Genomic DNA, 19,827 nt, shown 5'->3' with positions numbered 1-19,827 from the left:
GGAGGCATTTTGTTGCCATTTCATTTTTAAGATTATAGGATTTACACAGACGCTGGTAAAATATTTTGTAGCGCTGCCGTAAAACAGCAGAGTGGAGGCAACACACGCGTATTATGAAAGCCGTGTCATTATAATATGTAGCTTTTCTGTTATAAATTACATTGACCAGCTAAAGTACAGGTTACAGCAAGGACTACGCAAGTCATGTTGTGTCAGTAATGTGCATATGGGAGGAAAAAGAAACAGCAATTTCCTTGTGGTTTTTCGTACACTTAGCAAAACAGCCAAGCTAAATTCCTTGGAAGGGGAGGAGGGAGTCAAACCCTATTCATAGTCATTGTTGGACGAGAAACACAACTATGCAGTCATGTCACAACTCTGGGAATATCAAATAACACTGAATTAAAGGCCTTTTCAGGAATGTGCAAAACACAGCTTGCTGTCGAGGTCTATTTTTTAATCCTGAAGCGCTGGTTTTCTGAAGCAGCCAAGCAAACCCGACCACCTGACTCGTTTGTGCCCTTGCTTCATGTGAAGGCAAGAATTCATCCAGGACTCTCCTCTGTCCCCAGACAAGTTTGCAAAACTGTTTTGTTTACTTGGCTGCTCTTACCTTCTTGGCCTTTCTCTTCCCATCTGAAATTCCCTACGTGAAAGCACCGTGTGAAGGAGAGCGACCCGATGTACCAATACCTTGGCAAGTTGATGCCCTTAAAAAGAAACAAAGGTCTCGGACGCTATTTGCAGATGTAGAGAGGAGAAAATAGAGGTGAATAAGCAGGTGGGAATTCAACGGTGATGAAATGGAAGTGACAAACTTATTATCTGATAAGCTTCTAAGCAGGGTTTTGACCAAAAAAAAAACCAAAACAAACAAACAAAAAAAAAACAGGGGAAAAAAGGTAAATAAGGTATTTAACAGAAACCATCAAACCAACCAACAACCCTTTTCTCTCCCAACTCTGCCATCTACTTCTAACCCCTCACAGGAGATTTTAGTTCAGGACGATTGATTTTATTAGCTTAGATGGGAAGATTTCAGTGGCCAGCAGGGGAACCTGCCCATCGACCAACCATTTCTATCTGTGGTGCAACCTGTGGTGTTAAATCCCACAGCGCTGCTCATCCCAGGAGCATCCCCACCACATCCCACAGCCTGGCTGCAAAGGTTGGGCCCAAACTGGTGATTATGATCTTGTAATTAAAAGAAATTACTGGCTCTCGATCGTTTTAAGGACATGTAGTAATTTCTTCTTTCCTGCACTGCCTCTGCACACCCGCTGCTGGCAAAGCGACAACATATAAGTGCCGAATGTTGTGCTGAGTAGCTTGAGAGCTACAAGACAGATTTGCATTTCTCTTTCTTCCAATTTTCCCAGGGAAAAAAAAAAAAAATCCCCTTTCCCCAAAACAAATACAACCCCCTCCTGCCCCTGCAGTCATCTTCAAATTTCCAGAAGAATTGGAGTGGCACCATCCTCGGAGGAGGCGAAGGAGCGAACGCATCCTCGGGAGGTTTTTATTCCGGACACACAGGCTCTCCCCGAGAAAGCTTTTTGCCAACTCATGGAGAGTTTGGAAAACGAAGGCAAAAGCCTCCCATTTGACTGAATTCAATGGGAAGGCAGCACGGCGCACGGAGCACCAGGGCAATTTGCTTTTGGCAGCCTCTTTTGCTAAGTAGGTGGGCTGCATTCAGAGCCAATTAGAGGTTGACGCTTCCTTCCTTAGGTACAATGCGCAGCAACACAGCTCGGGCTATTCTTCCCTCGCCGCGTCTGTGTTTACTGTGGCTGTTCATTTTTACTGTTGGCAAGGGGGATGTTTAATAAAGCAGGCCATTCCCTAGCTACAAACGCGGTATATCATCGTTGGTGTATGTACACATATGGTATGAAATAGAACGCTGTTAAAAAGTCAAAGCAACTCCTGCCAGAAAATTTTGATGGCGGTGTTGTAAAAAAAAAACAACAAAAAAAGAAAAAAAAAGCGATGGGGTGCAATGCGGTTCTCTGTTTTCTAATACCGAGGGGAAAAAGGGGAGAGAAAACATGGTGGGTTTAGATCCGAAGTTAAAAGGGGATTTTAAGAGTGAAGAAAATAGAACAATATCCAGATTTCAACCCCCCCCACACTCCCAATTTGAGATCTAAGCTTTGCTTTGGCTTGTGCCGCTCTGCAAATGGAGCCAGGAAGGTTCTTGATCCAGATTTTTATTTCATGCAGTGCTAAGCTACAGGAATGTTCACACCTAGGGTCTGCTTTAGTCCCGTCTCTAATTAAGGTAGTTTATTTTTTCAAACATGCTACCTGAGACCTGCTGATGTTGCTTCGGGTCATGCAGCCATGCTTCAAACTGCTTTCTAATATACCAAATAGTGCCACAGTGATATGTTCAGCTTATTACTGCTACAGAAGCAGTAGGGTCATGGTATTCTCTGCAAAATACTTCTGTAATGGAGTGGATTAATTTAATGAATGCCATTTACTGCAGCAGAAGTGACAATGATTTGATGTTTTGTTACAATTAAGACTCATTAGCCAGTGACTTTTTTCTTAGTTGTCTGACACCATAATAGATATAACACATATCAGACACAAAAGTTTTGAACTTCTTCCTAGTCATTTTTAATAAACATGAAGGAAGCGAGAATGAAAGACTCGGCATTCAGCTGCTCGAGGGTGGCCTTTTTGCGGGATGTCACATTCACCTCCGCGCACGGAGAATGCAAAACTCGGCACAGCTTCTCGGAAACAACCGGGTGGTACCCAGCATTTAAGCTTTCAGCCCAACAACTGGAATATATACTCGAAATATATGCTCGGTACCATATACTCAGGCCTCGATGCTTCAGTTTTAGCAAGATCCCAGTGCTCCACCGAGATGGGAGCCCTGCCAAAAGCGCACGGCTCCCCGGCATCTGAGCGCGTGCTGGTGGGGACCAGCGCACCCTGCCACGAGACAGAAGGAAAATTCAAAGCCTGTTTTAGCAACAATCCCTTCTTTCTCAGCCTGTGTTTGAACGCTGAGCAATGAACCCCACACTGTTCTACTAATGCAAAGTCTTTTGTTCCCTGGAAACACAACAACTCACTCGCTTTTCACAGACCTTGAATAGCGGTATGCTAACATTCAAAAACTGGGACAAAATCCCCTACTAAATAAAAAATGCATTGTCGAGTAAAAACAATATTGGTCAAACCAATGTCACTAGACTCCAGGTTAAGTTTTTACACTACAAGAAGTCAAAAGCCAAAATAATATTTTTGCGAATGCAGCATTCCCTGGCACTGGTGAGGACACAATAGCACGCTTAGCCGTACAACCTGCAAACACATCTTACTCAGCAAAGGAGTGAAGCTACCAAACAAATTCAATTGACCAAGTCAACAGCATTTAAAATCTGAATTGTACAAGGGGTGTATATATATATATATAAAAACAAACCAAAAAAAAACACTCCAAAACCATACCTTGAATGCCCAGAAAGACCCACAAATTTAAAAGAAAACATAGGTATTAGCTGAAGGAAAAAAAAAATCTTAAACATGCAAATTATAAATGCTTCCTTTCATATTTGACAATGATAACTCATAATTTAAACCTAAATTTATGGCCTTGTAGTGCTACCTGTTGTATAGGGAATCCTTATATAATGTAAAGCTATGAATGAAAATAACTCACCATCAATAAAATCCACCACAATGAACATCCCAAAAACTAGTGCAAAAGAAATACTTGAAGTTACTTGTCTGGCTTTGAAACTTAGAATAAGACTCCCTCCAAAAATATATGAAAACAAGGAAATCAAGAAAAAATCAATACCATTTCTTACTATTCTTGTGCAAATTCAGCATCATTCAGCCCCGTTCTGCCTGGGACGGACAGAGGTACATTTGCCAAGAAAGACATAAAACCACACTGTGTTGTCAAGATTTCCAGCTGCTGCTGCTGCTAGTGACATCCCTGGATGGCAGCCTTAAGATGTCAGAAGACAGCAAAAAGTTGGAAAGGGGTAGGAGGTGACACAGCAGGCTGCATTAGAAGCCCTGAACCCAGAGTTTGACAGCAAAAAACATTCTGAGGGGAGGTCTCTGAAGCTTTTAGCATTCTAAGGCTTCTCCAGCTCTTCCTAGCACACCTTTTGTAGGAAAGAGTCTCCCCAAAACTACGTGAAGATCCCGGTATGTAGACACCAATGACCACAATGTGAAGACGAGACATACACACAAATTCCCTACCCACTCCCACCTGTGTGCAATCTCTGTCAACTCTCCCATGCAGATGCAAACCTGAGCAGTAATGTGCTAATAAATGAAATACAAAATCTGTTTTTTCCTTCTATTGTGCGGTGAGGATAAAAATCAAACTCCTGCTCCCTTATCCCATGCCAGAAGAGTTATAACCCTATGAAAATCACTTGAGTTAAAGATAAGCTGGGAGCTTCAACTTTATATTCATTTTTATCAAATCCTTGAAACTGCTTCATGGGGTTTATTTTAATAGGTATTTCTACTAACAATAATAACCCCCCTTATCTGTACTAAAGAAGAGAAAAAAATAGCAGATTGCATCATAAATCTTAGTCATACCAGGTAATAATCTTCAAATTCATCCTTTTAGCATGGACAGCACCTGTTAAGTCAAAGCACTTTTTTCCTGCCGGTTTAGGAGTATAGTCTCATCCCTGCTCTTGCAACAAAAATGGAAGATTTTCCGCAAACTGTACTGGCATTGCAGGACCATAAGTTATGAGCATGGCACCTGGTATCTATAATTAAGGAATAGGGAATAAAATTTACTAAGTGCTTACTGAGTTTAACCCCAGCCCCAGCCCCTCTCTGCAGGGCTCTGTCCCTGGGTGTTCCTAATAAAAGAGCTTCAAGTGTCTGCTGCAATGTAATTTTGTTTATTAAAAGCAGAAGAATTATGGCAATGATTATGTCAAACCTGAGCTACACAAAGGACAACATATTTGCAATCTTTTTACATAAGGCATGCTGATAAACATCATTTATTTCACAATTGTCTCTGATATATGATACAACAAACAATGTGCCTTTATATATGTTTAAAGCAATTTTATTCCAAGAGATGCACAGCTGATTTCAGGGGAGGGTATGTGTTCCAAGATGCATTAAGGTCTAACTAAATTTATTTTTTAAAAGAAGAAGAAGTGTAACTTATTACAACAATGCAAACTATTATTGTCATAACAATGTAAAGTACCCTTGGATTTAATACTACAAATGCTCTATTCGTCACAATCTCATTTGGCAATAGTGTCATTTCACAGTATTTTATTACACAAACATTTCTCCAAGAGCGATGCCATCTCACAGAAGAGGTGCAAAAACCAGGGCACTTTCACTCCGAAGCATCTGAATTGTAGCTCTTTATCAAATTCTTTGAAAATAAATACAGTCACCCGACTAGCATTTCATTCTTCTTCCAAATATAGTAAGGTTGCAAAACTCTGAGTTCTAGACCATGGCATACGACACAAAAATATTGTAAATTATAGCCTTGGCTGGATAGAGAAATGGAGGCAGGAAGTGGAATACCCAAAGTCTCAAAGTACATCATGAGCAGAGTGAAAGAAGATGTGGGAGGTGCTGATGTTCTGGTCTGCATTCCAGCCCCTGGGCCACGCTGCTTCTCCAACTCTTCCATGACTTAGAGGGTAACAAATTTAGGTATATTAACTATTTCTAATTAATTAGAATGGCATCAAACTCATCTGTAATAGGGTGACATTGTATATGCATGTTAAAACGTGGTATGTGACCTTATTATCAAAAGTTTGGGTATTTTGATGGTTCTTTGTGAACCATCACAGACTTTCCCTTGTGCCACATGATGAGATACTTGGTGGGGTTACAGAGCAGATTACACATCACCCATCCCCTGGGGAATGACCACAGATGCCCAACTTCTGCCATACCCCAACTACAAGTCACCCCAATGGAAAAAGAGTCTACACACTGAAAGAACAGGCTGGGTGCAATTCTTTGGAGTAAGCAGGTGGGCCCTAAATTTCCATCTCCTATCCAACTTTCAGGTATAACAGGGAAGTCCAGAGTTACTCAGCTGTAACTCCAGCAGTACTGTACTTCTAAGACTTCCAATTTTCGAAAGATTCAAAAGCATTTTCCACCGTCAGGGAGAAAAATTCAGTCAAGATGTATTGATAGCAAAGTGAATGTGAATACCTGATGTTTTGATCAGAAATAGTTTGAAAGCATAAGCTCCTGGACATCTAAATGCAGCTTTTTTTAAAGCCTTTTTTTTTTTTTTTTTTTAATAGATTAGGCATGGGTAAGGAGGATCTTTCGAATTGTTCTTACCACCTTCCAGTCTTATGGAAGATATGCCCCGTGTCTCACAGCAGGGACTGTGCCACCCTCTCCTGCAAGCCCTTCGTGAGGTTGCAACTCTCTGTCCCCACTGCCCTGTGACCCAGTCCCCATTTCTTGCCCTCCTTGCCCTCTCCTGCCCTCCTGCACTGCCCTTCCTCACCTTGTCCTGCAAATCTCCCTGCCATCACCAAGCCTGGCAACATCCATCTGATGCTCAGTTCTCACGTTTCAAGGCCCGATATACAAACCTGCTTCCCTTTGTCCCTTCGGATCACCGTGACTCCATTTTACAGCCTCGATTCCTCTTTTTCTGGTCCCTTGCTTGCGGCCTGTTGTTTATTATTATTTGCCTATCCAGAAGTTAATCTCTCTGAAGCCCTTGCCGCTGCCTTCCTGCGTTCAGCACGAAGCCAGGTGCTCTGGCAGTGCTTGATAAACCATTTGTCATTCAGGCAGCGGGTAATGCGGCTGCACACATGCCCATTTTAAACAGCATACACTGAAGTACTGAGAATAAAAGTGTTAAAATAGCACTGAAGGACTTATAAATAAATGTGTGGGCTTCTTTTTTTTTCCCCCTCCATGAGAAACACAGAAGGCAACAGTTGCCTTGCAGGGCCAGACCTGAAGAGGTATTTAAGGCTTGCAGATCCTTGTAATCCCACCAGTTGGACAACAATAATTAAAAGGGCATATCTGAAAGTCAGGGTCTTCACTTCTCTGTCTTGGCTCTTTATGTTATAAATCTAATGCTTCTCTTTGCTGTCCAAACACTACTGGAGGTGAATTTAATGAAATGTTCTGGAGAGGATGAGCATCACAGCCTAAGCACAACTAGGCCCTCTTCTCCCTCCAAGTCTTGGCAGCAGAGAGGGTGACAGGGTGTAGCTACCTGCATGTTAAATGGAAATTCCCCTTTGCTACAAATAATTCAACTGTTCTCTATGTCCTTCAGATTTCACATTGCGTGTCACGTCACTTTCCGAGGAATGTTTTTTTACTTTCACGCTACCTTATCTGCTGTCCGAGATGGTCAATACTTGTATGTTAACATCTCACAGCACAAGACAGACTTCACTGAGAAGATCAAGAGCTCCTTGCTTTAATTCCCGCTGTGCAGGAGAATGATGGCTCCGTTTGGAGATTTCTATGGCACCAATAAAAGCAACTTTCCAAACCTCTCTTGGGAGAACTTCCCAGCCCAGAAGAGCTGCAGCTGAGCCCTGCTCCCACCTCAGCTGTCCCCAGGAGCCATTGCAGCTAAGAGATTCTTTAGGTACTTTAAAAAACAAAAGCGAACTATCAAAAGCCCTGAACCCAAACCAGAGGCTACTAATGCAAGTGGGAGGTTTTAAGCCAGAGTTGTAACTGGAATCACCTGGTCATTTTTTAAAAGCGGTGCTGGGAAGGCTATGGGTAAATTCTGTCATAAACTAGGATATAGCTGGGCAAAACTTCATTTTCAGAGGTTTCAGGAGGTTTGTGGTGAGCAGAGGCTGCCTGATATCTCTAGGGGGAAAAAAAAGTCAAACCACCTGCGAGCAAGTGTTATGAAGTTCTCCTGGATGTTATCAACCACCTGCAGAAACCTTCCTGCACCAGAGGCTGTGGGTCTGGAAATAAGGGAGACCAAGAAAAACACAGAGTAAGCCAACATTTTTTATTGGCTGCTAATCATTGTCTCACTAAACAAGATTTGGGATTTCACTAAAACAAGATATGCAGTAAATTCTTTTTTTTTTTTTTTTTTTAATAATAATATTCTTCTGCTGTTTCCTTTTTTGTTGTGACAATCTGAGAAAAATGACAAGGAGGTCCAAGGATGTTTCCATGCACTTCTAACAATTTACCTGAGGGAGTAAAACTGCAAATGTTTGAGACAGCTTTTTTTCAGTTAATATGTTAGAATGAGTACAGAAACAAATGTATTTGAAAATAAACAAGTCCCCACCCTTATAACTTCAATAAAGCCTTATTTGTATGTTCAGGTTTCAAAACATTTTTTTGTTTGTTTGGAAAGTGGATATTTGCTACCCTAATGTAGGTTATATTTATTCTGAAATTAAGGCCATCTATATACAGACGTATGCAACGATAATGAAACTCATTTTTTGAAGTCCAGTTTAATTACTTTGGTGACAATACTTGCATATCAGCTTTTAGCTTTATAACTAATTAAAAATGAAAAATTTAGCTTTTAAAAAGCTGTTTCTGTAAGGTAATTCACATTTACAACAGTCATCCAGTCAGGGTTTCTAGTTTGGGTTAGCTATTAGTAATTGCAACCATCGAAGGTCTTTAAAAATATCTACTTTAAACACAGATATAGCCTTCCCCCAATCATCTTTACATTCCTTTTCAAGAGATCATTACATTATTCAGTTTTACTGTGCATCTATGACATTCCCATAATATTACCAGACGTCAGGGGCACCCAAAGATTTGGATGGCCACTTTGTTGTGCCATTTTTGTGAGACTGGAAGCCAAAAACTAAAGTAAACCAAGAAGCAAAATATAACGTAGAACCCATTTTATCCTCCTCAAAGATCTCACTGGATAACTGGAATATAAAAAAAAATTGATTAATTTTCTTCAAAATCAGAAGAAAAAATCTAGTAATTCTCAGAGTGAACCTGGTAGTTTTCAGCATAAAACATTTTTCATAGTAAAAATTTTATGAGGTTATGAAGGAAGAGAGTTAGATTTGGTCTGTTAGATTTGGATGCAGGTTTGGTTTGAGCAAGTCGACTTCTCTTCCCTTATCATACCAGTATATCTCACAGTCCCTTCCCTAGATACATTAAAAATAAGTCCTCATGCTACCACTGCACTCTGTCAATTATATGTATTTTGTCCAAATACTATAAAAGTGATGCTCCTATTTCTGATCTGCTGGAAGTGATTTTTAGTTTCTTCTTTCAAAGTTATTTTATACTGATTTCCCAGTTAGTACTTGTGAAACCTAGGGTACGTGAGAAAGGCTAGGGAACAGGTCTAATGTATGCACATCAATTTTTAAATAGCTTTTTTATGTTCACTGAGATGAAAATGCATGCAGCTTGGCTCATTTAGGAAAGTCACAACACCCCGCAAAGTCTCTTTCCCCACTGCAGACACAGCTGTGCCACTCGGGCTGTCTCCCTGGAAATCTCAAACCTTACCAAGGTCAAGTGCTGCGAGGAGGGAGCCTGGTGATCTGTTCAAAAGTCTGCTACGGGGATTATTTTCCTGAATTATTTGCCCTCTCCATTCTCCATTGCATCAGCATATACATCTTTGCTTTCCATGCCCTCTGGGACTGTCAACCCCTCTGTGCTCCCGGCACGCTGACTCCCACCTTTGATCAGCAATGTCAGCCCTCACCATCTCAGCACAACACTCTAACACCACTCATCTGTAGCCGACGCTTCCTGTAAATATTCACAGAACAGCTTGTATGAGGGGAGAACAAAGCAAAGATCTCCCTCCTTTCAAAATATTTGGTGCCACGTGCGGAAGATGCGACTGTTTGATGGGGTTGTGCACCAACTCGTGCATACCCCTCTGAGTAATTGCTTTGCTGTGTTTTATCTCACGCGCCACCCTTTGCCATGGTCTAGCTCATCCTTTCCATTACCCTTTTCATGCAGAATACTTGGAGGGTGCACAAATGCTGGTTTTACTCCGTGGGCACACACCAACTAACAGGAGATCTCAGTCCATGACTCTGGCTTAGCAGATTTGCTGTAGGATTAAGTGAAGAAAAAAATACACTAAATTATTCAATCGCCTACTATTAATAAAAGAATGTCGAACAAGACCAAGCAATGCCTTTCTCTGACCGTTTTGCACAACACCATTACCTCTTCCTCCAGACTCAGCATCCATTCTGGCAGTTTTGGTTACTCCAATTCCATCAACAGCTGATTGAATACGGCGCTCTTTGTTCCCCGCCTAAATTTAACTTCACACTGATCTATGCCATTAAATAGTTGTCTTACAACACCTCAGGAGTCCCTGTGTGTTTGTTGTGGACGGACTGACTCATCTACAGACTTTCCAACATGTACTTGTCAAAAAAAGAAAACAAATGGGGGCTGGAGTGCTGTGATAGAGCACAGTGCCTCCCTGTGCAGCTCTCCTTTGGGGTACATGGGAAGGGAAGACATTTGGGATATGCCAGAATGAGGGCCAAAGGGGTAAGCTTAGCTTTGGGTAAGCAGATGAAGTGTTGGAGTGATATGGTGTATGGCCACGTAAGAAGACAACCTCAGTGCCAGCAGCTCGCTTCAGTACTGAAGCTTGGAGGTATCTACGTGCTGCTGGCTTCTTCAACAAAAACTGTGTAACAATATCTGTGTGTATTCATCTCTGAATTGGCAACCAATGGCAGCAAGTCCACCTACATAATACTTTATCCAAACAACAAGTCTTGACTTTTTTGATGCTAAATTGTCATCTTCTAGGGAAGAACAGATGCCAACCAAGCTATACCACAGCACAGAGCAGCCATTAGGCCAGCATCACCCTACCTCCAGCATTGCAAGTTAGAACAAAGGAGAATAAAGATTAAACCTATACAACACTCAGAAATACAATGACTGTTATGTTAAACTCAGTTCTGTCACACTTTGTTTTTCTGTTGCACTAAAACAAGCTCTCATCAATATGCTCCAAAGAAAAACCCAACTTCCATCACTTCTGAGGCTACCTACAGCTTATTTGGTGTTCCACTTCAAGGAGAATAACTGTAAATAAGAAATAATTTATTGCACTTATAAGTGTGGAACTACCTCAGTGTTGTATGCTTCTTGTCTAAACAAAGATAGTATAGTCGCAGCCTTTGAAATAAAGTAAAAAAAAAAAATAAAAAATGGAGCAGAAACTCACATGAAGTGAATGGAAGGCTGTCTGTTTCAGTAATATACTGTGGCACCCAAAACAATCTGAGATTTACTCAATATGTATGATATTAAGTACTCTTTAAAATACTCTGGGATATATGAAATACACACAGAAACCACTAAAAGTAAGCACGATTCTCGGATAACTAATGATTAGCTGTTTTATTTCTGCATTTCACTCTGTTTGGAAAGTAGACGAGTGAGCTCCAATTCTATTAATAAGTTGTTTCTCTTTCTGTCTTTTATGCAGTAGAACAGCTTTATTGTCATTAACATTTTTAGCATGTAATGTAACTGATATGCCATAGTACGAAAGAGGTTTCCAAACCGAAACAATTGTAAATATTTTCTAAAGGAAACTGGATGAACTCTCTCTAAATCAGAGAAGGTATTTCTTCATTATGTGGAAAAACTGTTTAAATCCAAACAAAATATCTTCCATTGGGTCATTTTTTCCATTTTATTAAAAATTTGGTTTTGAGGCATGTGGCAAGAGGAACTTCCAGTGATTATACCTGCATTTGGAGGCCAAAATACCAAAGAAAATACCAACCAACACTCCAGCGTCGACATTTGTTTGCCTCCCCTCCTATGTATTACATACTAGGGCATAGCCATGGAGTATGGAAAGTGGAGGTTCTCCAACAGCTTGTACTATTTCTGAGGAAGAAGAGAATCACTGCAAGTCCTGATGCATACAGCAGATGCTGGGAAGGAATTACTCCAAGGATCACAGCGTCTATTTGCAGGACCTTTTTGCAGGATCTCCATACATCTGGATGTAGAGAAGCTTGAACTGCTGCCACACCACTGAGAGACCTATGACACATGGCAGTGGCTACTAAACTCCAAAGGCTTTATTTGCTTAAGCCTTACAGTCACAGAACCACACACAGCACAGGATCGCTGAGGCTGGAAGGCACCTCTGGAGATGGCTGAGTCTAACCCCGCTGCTCAGAGCAGGGTCACCTATAGCAGGTTCCTCAGGACTGTGTCCAGTCAGGTTCTGGATATCTCCAAAGATGGGCACTGCACAGCTCTGTTCCAGTGTTTGACCATCATCACAGTAAGGAACTTTAATATTTAAATGGAATTTCTCACAGAACAGTTGTGCCCATTGCCTCTTGTCCTGTCACTGGGCATCACAGAGAGGACTTTGATTCCGTCCTCCTTACCACCCCATAAGGTATTCACACACTGGAAAGATCACCCTGAGCTCTTCTCCAGGCTAATCACTCCTTGCTCCATCCGCCTTTCCTCATATGAGAGAGGCTCTGGTCTTTTAACCATTTCTGTGGGCTTCTATTGGACTCATTCCATCAAGACCACGTCTCTCTTGCACCGAGGAGCCCAGAAGTGGACCAGCACTCCGGATTGGTCTCACCAGGAGAGCTACTATGGACCCACTATCGATCCCTGGGGCACATCCGTGGCCTAGTTTTCAGCCCACCTCACTGTCGATTTATCTAGCCTGTACTTCATCAGCCTGTCTTTGAGGTTCTTACAGGAGACAGCACCAAAAGCCTTGCTAAAGTCAAGATAAACATCCGCTACCCTCCCTTCCTCCACCTGGCAGGTCATCTCATGAGAGAAGGCTCTCATGTTGATCAGGCATGATTTACCTTTCATAAATCCATGCTGACTACTCTCTATCACCTTCTTGTCCTTCATATGTCTGAAAATGGTTTCCAGGACTAGTAGTAGCCCCATCATTGTTCAGCAGTTGAGGCAAGGCTGAACCACCTCAGATCCTCCTTGCTCTTCTGGAAGATGCCATTTACTTTCTTTGCCTTGGTAAGGAATGAAACTGCAGCATAAACAGCGGTCATCCGATAAAAGAACATTTCACTGGCCAAAATCAAACTGTTACTAATGTGGACGTGAAGTTAGAATTATAAAATTGCCTTTATGTTTAGTATATATGAACAGCTGAGACTGGCTGTGCTGCTGCCCAACATGGAGGACTGATTCAGTTCCTTAAAAACAGGTATTTAGCACCATTTCAGATGCACCAAGATCTACCAGACATCTTCACAGAGGTGGCAGATATGATGGCAGACCTACAGGAGACCCATAAACATCCAGCATGGCAAGGTGGAGAAATGATGGGAGACCCTGAGGCCTCTTAAATGGCTCTGGATGCCTATGCTTAGCTAACTGAAAGAGACCTAACCACTCAGATTCAGAGACTTTATTTATTTATTTATTTCAAATACCTTTTTGCTTAAAATGCTCACTGGGTTACACTTTCATGTTCCACTCCATGACCACGTGGGCTACAAACCAACAAATCCCAGCTATCATCAACAGATTTTTAGCACCAAGTCACAGGAATCCAGGAGGATGAACAACAGGAAACAACAAATATTGAGCCTCAGTTAAGTATCCTCAGCTGGGTCCCCCAATACACCCTGCTTAAACACACTGACTTAAGTTTAGCAGTGCTATATTCCCCTTTAATCTGTTTTCTGCAGATTGCCTTTTGAGCAAGCGCCACGGGCTACCAGCAGGCCCAGCAACCCACACTGAGAGTATCTGTGGTTTGTGATTTTTTTCTCTCATTCCCTGCAGAAGCAAACATCATGGAAACCTGTAACACGATTAGTGTGTTACGCACCGGGTAAGTAATATTTATAAGCTTCAGGACCTCGCCTTCAAGGTAATGTGCATCTCTACATTCAGAAACCATGGGTCTGCTTTTCCTTCTGCTTTGTTTATGCATTTTTTTAAAGCCAAAGCAATTTCTCTGATCTAATTGATCACGGTTGAGCAAAAAAAGGAGAATTGTACACTTGAGGTGAGAGGGCAGAGGAAGGAGGGCAGGCTGTAAACTGCAAGATAGGAGGGCAAGAACCTCTGAAACTGGCACTGTAGAGAAAGCATGATGCAGAACGACACCTTGCAGGGCTTAGGTAGCGACATGTCTCACCAGAGGTTGATTTTCAAAGTGAGCTTCTTACAGAAAGGATATTATGGCTTCTTCTGTAGAACACACACTAAATGCACTGATCCCAAATTATAGTATTTGCTTCCCAGTTGGAGGGAAAGATGGTTATTTTTTAATACTCTTCTGCCTAAAGATATTTTTCCCTCCCCCCTGTGCTTTCGTTTTAATGCAAACATTAGTTAAAATTATTGCAGTACAGATGAACAACTATTAATTAAAAGTGAGGAAGATTTATTGCATCAGACAGCACTGCTGTAACAGATCAAATATCAAGAAGGATATGGAGCACAATGTGCTGTAATTAGCCGCTTAATGCCTCTTAGATCACAGCCCTCTGTGTTTCATAGGCATCATGGTGTTTCTGCACCCCACCATGATCTAGTTGCTTGCCTGTATTTCAGCTACACCTATAACAGAACATGATTTGTAAAAACACGCTCTTACAAAGAGGCTGTAAGGAAATGTATCCCAAATGATACTGAAGCTTTTTTTTTTTTGTCCTTATGCTCTTACATTTTGAGTTAGAAGGCATTAGCAGCAGGGCCGACGGTTTCATTACCTGGGGTTTCTCAGCAGTGCTATCCACCCAGTGCTGCTGAGAGCTAAGAAAGATTTGCTTTTAGCTCAAGTGACAGATGCTTCTAGTCCAAAAGCACGGGGCTCTGGAGTTGTAGCCCTACTGCTGCTGTGAATTTGCAAATAGCTCTGTGCGCAGGTAATGAGAACTCGGATGTCACAGGTTGGCGAGATTTTTTACTATGTTGTTTCTGCAAAACTACTGCAAGATCTATCAAGTGGTTTTAAGCAGCTCCAGTGTCTGCAAATTCAATGAATGCTGGCACATGAAAAGAGTCCTCTCTTGGCAAAAGGCAGAAAGTGCCTCACCAGGAGGAACGCTTTGCTACTCCTTGAGATCTGCACACAAAAAAACACCTCAGAAATAATCACCCTACTCCATCTCCAGAGAACATGCCGGATAAAACAAAAATTCCCAAATTAGTTATTTATTAATCAAGCAAACAGGAATTCAAATGATGCAAGATTTCTAATCACATCTTATGTACAAAAGCAATAAGCCATATGGAAAAAGTCAATTTCAGAGATTAATAAAATGATCAATTCAGGTCATTAGAAGCAGTTATTTCTTTAAGACAGATATTAGGAACTGAACTGAGACCAAACTCATTACCCAAATGGTTGCCTATCAGCCATGAAATGGCAACAGCCTATTGTTGATTCAGCTCTGATTTGGGGCTAACGACTTGGGGGTAAAGAGTTATCAATCTCATGATGAGTTCATTGAGCCACTCTTTGACGTTCCTGTGGGGAAAAAAAAAATCTTCTGTTTCTAATAAAATACAGTGGAAGACATTATCCACAGCTGATTTGTTATCTGCCCCTTCCTCCCTGACTAATGCTAAGTGCCAGGAAGCCAGGACCCGTCTCCAACCTGTGTGCTCACATACTTACTGCAGTTACAACTCTGGAGCTCCTTTTCCAAGTGTAAAAAAAAATGTCAGCACATATGCGAGGCAAGGAGTTATTAATTCTTCACAGCTTCAGCTTCGCTATTTTAAAGCTCACACCAGCTTCAAGCTCGGGCATGCTGATGGCAAATGAGAGTTACATTTCTAATTATCTTCTTCCTTACCAAAATAAATAAAATTTACAGATTCAGGGCTATGCATGCACAAAAAAGATAGTGCTATTAAGAGACAGGAAGGCTGTGCTAGAACACCCCTAGGCAAAAGAAACAATTCCTTTCTCATCCCCCTCTCCTCCTTCCAAAGACCTTCCCATTTATAGCCTGTCACTTACAGATACACTTCCAGCATTTAAAAATACTCTCCGTGTTTGTGGAACCATTTTCCAGAACAAAACGTTATCATTCATCAGGAGCAGAGCTGTTTGCAGTGTGAACAATTCGCTTTCGTTAAGTACCATATGGCCGCCCGTAGGAAAATGCCAACATGTTTCAACTCTACAGCTGGGCCACGGTTCCTTTATTCATCGTGCAGATGGTTGTAATTGACACCACTACTAAAACAGGTCTCAAGCACTTCTGTAGGATCATTAGAGTAATTAGTTATTAAATACAGTTACCATTTTTAGAAAGAAGGTTTTAAGGCTTGGCATGTAAAATGCAATATTTTGCTATAATGAAATAGACAGGCTAAATGTTACGGGGAGGGGTAAAGCTTATGTGATCCTGTTTAGTATTTCATCTGAGAGGCTATGGAAATTGCTAGAGCAAAGCAGTGCACACAAAATTATTTGCTAAGGAGATCAGCTGAAACCAGGAGTATTCTTAAATAGTGCAACTGCATACTAAAACTTCTGCAACCAAAAGGAGGAAAGAAAAAACAGAATTGTGGGGGAAAAAAACAGTGAAACTTCACCTGTCACCAAATTCCAAGGCTGAATTCAGCTTTAAATATGGGGTGTCAGCATTTTTGTTAATTATAGAAGAGATGACTATCGATCTCATACTCTTGATACTCTGATGCACATATTCCCAGAGTTAAATCTGAACACATGGATTATTTTACTGCTGCTGCAGGGACTGATTAATAGATATTATTACAGGGGTCCAGCTCAGCTCTGCATATTTCAGGTTAGAAGTGGTAAGGTTACAACCTGGGCTGGGTAGCAAGACAAGATTGGTTAAGGCAGCTTTTACTCACAGAGCAGTGAAAAACCTCTTCATAATATTAAGAAAAAAAAAAAGGTTTGCCTTTGAATAAAAAATAAGGGTAAAGTCTTATGATAAAGCTCAGCGTGAAATGCTCATTTGCCTCCCTTAGAGTCACAAAGTCACATCTGAAAACTAAGAACTTCAGCAAGGAGACTTTCAGCCTTAAAAAGCAGAATTATACATGGCTTCTGAGCGCGAGCCTTCGGAGATTAGAGGAGCCAGAACAAGCATGATATGATAGCAAAACTATTACTTGAAATTGTAGTGGCTTCCACTCCAATGAAAACTCAAATTTTTCATTACAAACCAAGTATTTTGTGTACCAGACTCTATTTTAAACATTCATTGCAGACATAAATCTGGTAAGGATTACCATACATAAAACAACATTTTCTTTCATGACTGATGAAAATAATCTAGAATTGAGGTGCCCAACAGTAGTTTACAAGAGATACTGAAAAATAACATTGACAAATAGTGGTATAAATCTACTCCGAATAGAATTGGGTTAGAAATCAGAAAAGAGCTTCTAATCATGAGGCAGGAGAAGAGAGGAGTAGCTTTGCAATGGCAGCATTAAACCGAAGAGTTCGGAAGTTTAGGACACTGCTCGATGTTTTAGCAGGGACTTGGAGACTCAGGAGCCCTCCGTGGGTTGCATGTTCTTGTGCATCTCACTTCTCAGATCATATTTGGTTAAAAAGCATTATATACAACTTTAATAATGAACGTCAGAAAGCCTTTATATAGCACAGCAGATATTAAAGCCATTTACAAAGAAAAATAGACGCCATTAAAGTGAAGTTATTTATCTCAGGTGGCTGCTCTTGTGTACTTACAGCTGAATCCGTTTTTATGGCTCTTTTCGGATGAGCTACAGAGCACAGATCCTGAACGCTGCGCTCAGGCTGATGGCAATTATCCCGGGAGCAGAAGCACTAACCCTAGGTATCTTGGCCAAATTTCAGTTCTGCTAATAACATTCTGCCCACCTTCGTTCCCCACAGAGATTCAATTAGACGCGGTGTTTCCGTGGTGCCTGCCCTGCCGAGCCGTGCGGAGTGTCTGTGTGCTGCTGTGGGGACGGCCACGCCGCTCCTCAAAGGATGCTCAGAGCTGCCTGCCTCGTGCTGCTGAGCAGGATTGCCACGTGCACAATTTTCACGGTTTGTGAAAATTTTTCTTGGTTCAAGTTACACATTTACTTAGTAAAAACTTTTGTTTTTTTTGTGTGTGTGTCTTAGCATAAAGAGGGCTTTTAAATGTAGATTTTCAGCTTTGCATATTTAAAAACTTTGTTAGCAAATCTCAATTCCCCAAGCAGAAAACGATGGCAGGATTTTTAGCATAAACATTCATAAACATCTATTTCTCACATGCAGGAGCTGATCTAAGAAGTAACAGTTCTGGGTATTCTAATATTTATTTGGAAGCTATTACGTGTTTTTCAAAGTTTCTAGCAACTTTCTATCGAATAGATCTTAAGAGCTTATATGGTTATGGTTATGAGAATTAATAATAAATAGAGCTATCGTGGTGGGAAAATTCAAATACTGAAGCTACCCTTTCTTCCCTTAGAATGGGTTACGGAAATCAATACACCACTGCTAAGAAGGGGTTATCATAGATTACCAACTGAGAATTAGGTTTTTGTGAAATGTTGCAGTCATGAGGTTGAATACAGCCCTTTGGAAGTAGGAAAAGCGTAGAGAATTAGTAAAGCCAGTACTTGCATCTCTGTTTTAAAACAGGAAATTAAATCAAAAAGTATTCACAAAGCAAAATCTACGAATACACAGAAAACTTGCCTTATAAATGAGAGACTTAAGAAACGCAATCTATCTTATCTAGAAGAAGGTTAACAGGGCAGTTGATCACCACTTATAAAGACAGCTCTTTAATCTGTTGGAGGAAGATTCAACAGCAAGACAAAACTGAAATTAAAACCAAGATAGAAATGGTTAATACACATTAAGCACTGCTTGGTTTCATGTGGTAATTAACCACTGGGAAAAAAACATAAGGATGGCGTGGATTTTTGATCACTAAGAATTTGTAAATCAGATAAGTTAATGTCCTAAAAGATCTGCTATAGCTCAGACAGAAATTAAGGGTTTGAGGCAGAGATTACCAAGAAAGTACATTAGACTTTCTAATCATTACGAAGTTGATTAGGTTTGTGCTTTGGGATTTGGATCAGGCCCTCAAAAATAGATTGTGAGGCGTTTTGTTGTTATTGGGTTGGGTGGTTTTCTTTGTGTCTTTGTTATTTCTATTGGGAAGTTAATGTAGAAACCTGCAAAACTGCAGGAATGAGACCTACCAGCAGTGCCTGGGCATAGCGACCTGCAAGCCCAGCATTCCTGGCATTAAGCCCTGAAACTTCACACAGATTTTCAACATCTCTGCGCTCTCTTAAATTTACTTCTACCTTATTAGACACAAAGGAGCAAGATGCATTCACCTCTGCATCTTCAGGTTGTTGAGATCTAATTGACAATTAGACCAGCTGCTGCTGGTTCCTGCAGAACAGGACTCAGAACAGGGAGGAGGAGAGTAGATGAGGAAGGAAAAAAACAACAAACTTAAACAAGAAAGATAATACAGGAAATAATAGGGAAGGAGCTCACATTTAGACCCTCATTACCTGAAGATCAAGGCTTAGTATTCTGGCATTATTAATTTCAGTTTTGAGGTCTAATCGAATCACAGGCAATGCAGCCCTCTTATTGATGGACGGAGTGCACAAGGCTTGAAACCAGCAGGGAAATGAAAGAGTTAACATGCAAAAAAAAAAAAAAAAAGCCAACTTAAAAAAAATATAGTACCATTATGGCCCCTTTATAATGTCAGAAGGAAGTTGTTAGGCTGTCATTCCACAGATGTTCATTCACACATATACAAGAACACAAACAAATCTCATGGGATCCCTAACTTCATG

At 40.9% G+C, this 19,827-nt stretch overlaps 1 protein-coding gene across 15 annotated transcripts in view; it reads right to left on the bottom strand.

The window, feature by feature from the left end:
• The window catches only part of KLHL29 (kelch like family member 29), a 389,115-nt gene that overhangs the window by 261,639 nt on the left and 107,649 nt on the right, over positions 1 to 19,827 (bottom strand). Inside the window, exon 1 of one of the 15 annotated variants that reach the window (XM_068678731.1) lies at positions 614 to 633. The exons of the other annotated variants lie outside the window; for them this stretch is intronic. The gene's annotated coding sequence lies outside the window, so the exon portion shown is untranslated. Of the gene's footprint in view, positions 1 to 613; positions 634 to 19,827 lie in introns of those variants that run through there. 15 annotated transcript variants of the gene reach the window in all.

The sequence above is a fragment of the Anas acuta genome, chromosome 3 (assembly GCF_963932015.1).
Source record: "Anas acuta chromosome 3, bAnaAcu1.1, whole genome shotgun sequence".
Classification (NCBI taxonomy): Eukaryota; Metazoa; Chordata; class Aves; order Anseriformes; family Anatidae; genus Anas; species Anas acuta.
This window is presented reverse-complemented; position numbering and strand designations above follow the sequence as displayed.